Below are 2,737 nucleotides of genomic sequence, written 5' to 3'. Positions count from 1 at the left end.
CATTTTCAAGAATTTTCAAGGACCAGAAGGACAAAAACATCTTTCAAGAATGTAAAAATCTCAGATGAAAACAAACAAACAAACAAACAAACAAACAGAAACTACAAAGCAACAAGTCACCCACACCTGTTGTCATGCTCAGTAAACCATCAGATACAAGAAAAGCTGTGGGATTGTCTAGGGCAGACAATTCTCCAGAAGTACTTTGATGCTTACCACAGGCAGTATTTTTTCCAGATGTATCACCCAACAGACAAACCTCGCTGTGGGAAGATCCACAGTTCTTGTTAGGCCTCAAGACTTCTCAAATTGCATGAAGTTACAGCACTGTTAGAAAGGAAAAGAGAAATTTCTTGGTACAATGGGATTTGCTAAGTGTCATTACAGGTCAGAATCATGAGGAAAAGGTAGACAGCAAAATATTTCTAGTGAAAGGGGCTGGCATACATGCAAATTCATCATTCTTATCAATAAACCACTCCCTGCAGGCTCCCCTGGTATGCTTACCAAAGATAAAGCATACAGCTACCTAATGGGTTCTGCATGAGATGAACCAGCACTCGCACTCTTAGGTCAGAACAAGACGAGTATCAGCCTTGAGGTCCCACTGGCATCTTGGTGTCTGCATTTCTTCCTTTCAGAAATAAATTAACAGCAATATTGGCCAGCAGATTTATTTTAAAAAAAGTATCAGTAACTGGAATAAAAGACTATAGGGAATTAAACCTAAAAGCCCATCTGAATAGTTAGTATCTTCTGCTAAAGCAAAATATTTCAAATGTTGAAACCCTTATGTTTTCTCACCTGAGAAGTTTAAAAAAATTAGTCAAGAAGCTCTCTGGACCACTAGAGTTAGTTTTCATTATCAAATCTTGGGAAAGAAAGGATATTTCAAAGAATTGCTGACTTGCCAAAGCAGTTATAGTATTTAAAGAAAATGGCCCAGGAAATGACATATCAGTTATTCTGATACTAATCTTAGGGGGAAAAAAAAAGGAAGCCAGACAAATTCAGCTCTCTATCAACAGGGAATTACATATTAAAAATAAAGCTATATTATTCAATGTAGTTTCAGAGAAAGTAGTTCTTGTCAAATTATCTTCTTGAAGGTTTTCTTACAAGATTATAGGTCTGGTTGACGAAGGTAGCTGTGTTGCTATGGTGTAATTAAATTTCACTAAGGCATTTGACATACTACACATGACATTGTGTTTTAAAATCCTGCATTACATGTAATTAACAGAGCACAGATTACGTGATTTAAAAGCCGCTTGACTGATAGCACTCAAAATGTATACATTAATGGAAAGGTATTAATTATCTGGGCCATTACTAACAAGACACTGAAGGACTCTTGGTCCTAAACCATTTTAAACCCTTGTTTGAAAATAATCTGAACACTGGGTGCAGTTTGCAGGGGACACAAACTTGATGCTGTGAAAAGCAATCAGGAGTCAGCTGTTACAGAATGTGCTGAATCACCTGGATAGGTGACCTGAATTCAATGCAGGAGTTTGAACACATTGAAATGCCGTGAACAGGCAGCCAAACGTTGCAGAGTGGAGGTGCCAGCCCATACCCCCAGAAGAAATGACCTGTGCATCTTTGGAAGCATGAAAAACTCACCCGAAACGGATGCAGAGGAGAAACCTAATCTTTGACGTTAGGTGAAATGACGTAAGGTTGTATGGATATGAGAGTGGTGCCAGAGTAAGCTCTGGAGAAATGAGTGAAGAACAGGGGTGAGTGGATTATTTGTATCCTACAGGGAGATTTGAGGGGCCAGGGCAGCTGTGGGGAGAGGAGGTCAGAGAGGGGGTAGTGAGGTGAGGAAGTGGGCAGTGCTGAAATGCAGCTCCTGGTGTCAGCCCACCCCTTACCCATCCCGCAGATGCCTGACCATGGCTACTCACAGCCATCTCTATTCCCACAGCTGCCCTTAGCTCTTCACCCTGCAACAGCTGGAGTGGGCAAGAGGGCTGGCAGCCACCACGGGGGCATCAGAATTCCTTCTCTAAGGACCTTTCAAGGAGAAACAAATAATGTGGATCCTGTGGCTAGAGATTAAATGGTACTAGTGGTCCTTTCTGGCTTCAGGCACCATGAATCACCCCACACTGCCTGGCTGGGCTTTCCTTCTTGGTTGAAGATCTACTGGGGAAAAAATAGAGCTGATCTCTAATCTCTTGGCAAAACTCAAATGTCCTTGTAGGTCTGATAATCTTTGTTTAATTTTGTGTTTCTTTGCCTGTTCAAACAGTATTTGTTGTTTCCCAAGGAAAAAGGACTGGAATCACGAAAAGAACATAGGAACGTGTTGCAAATGGGTATGTAGCAATTCTACTTAATAGTTATTTGCAATGGCCAGTATCTCCATGCTTAAGCTCTCCATGACAGTGAAAGTCATAATAATATTTTATATTTCACTTGGGCAGCACACATACTAAAATTGGAATGATACAGAGAAGATTAGCATGGCCCCTGCACAAGGATGACACACAGATTCATGAAGTGTTACAAAATTTTTTTGAGCCAGCAATGTATCCAGCAGGACTAGGAGAGTGATTGTCCCTCTGTACTGGACAGTGGTGAGGCTGTACCTTGAGTTCTGTGTCCAGTTTTGGGCCTCTCACTACAAGAAGGACATTAAGGTGCTGGAGCAAGTCCAGAGAAGGGCAACAGAGCTGGTGAAGGTTCTAGAGTAAGTCCTATGAGGAGTGGCTGAAGGAGTTGGGGT

General features: G+C 41.4%; 1 non-coding gene across 1 annotated transcript; it reads left to right on the top strand.

Annotated features, from left to right (window-relative positions):
• Nucleotides 1–2,418: 2,418 nt before the first annotated feature.
• Nucleotides 2,419–2,526, top strand: LOC112841289. The gene has a single exon (XR_003212895.1). It is a non-coding gene; the product is annotated as a U6 spliceosomal RNA (small nuclear RNA).
• Nucleotides 2,527–2,737: the final 211 nt, after the last annotated feature.

This window comes from Manacus vitellinus, unplaced genomic scaffold (assembly GCF_001715985.3).
Source record: "Manacus vitellinus isolate BGI_N305 unplaced genomic scaffold, ASM171598v3 scaffold_1_pilon, whole genome shotgun sequence".
Taxonomy (NCBI): domain Eukaryota; kingdom Metazoa; phylum Chordata; class Aves; order Passeriformes; family Pipridae; genus Manacus; species Manacus vitellinus.
This window is presented reverse-complemented; position numbering and strand designations above follow the sequence as displayed.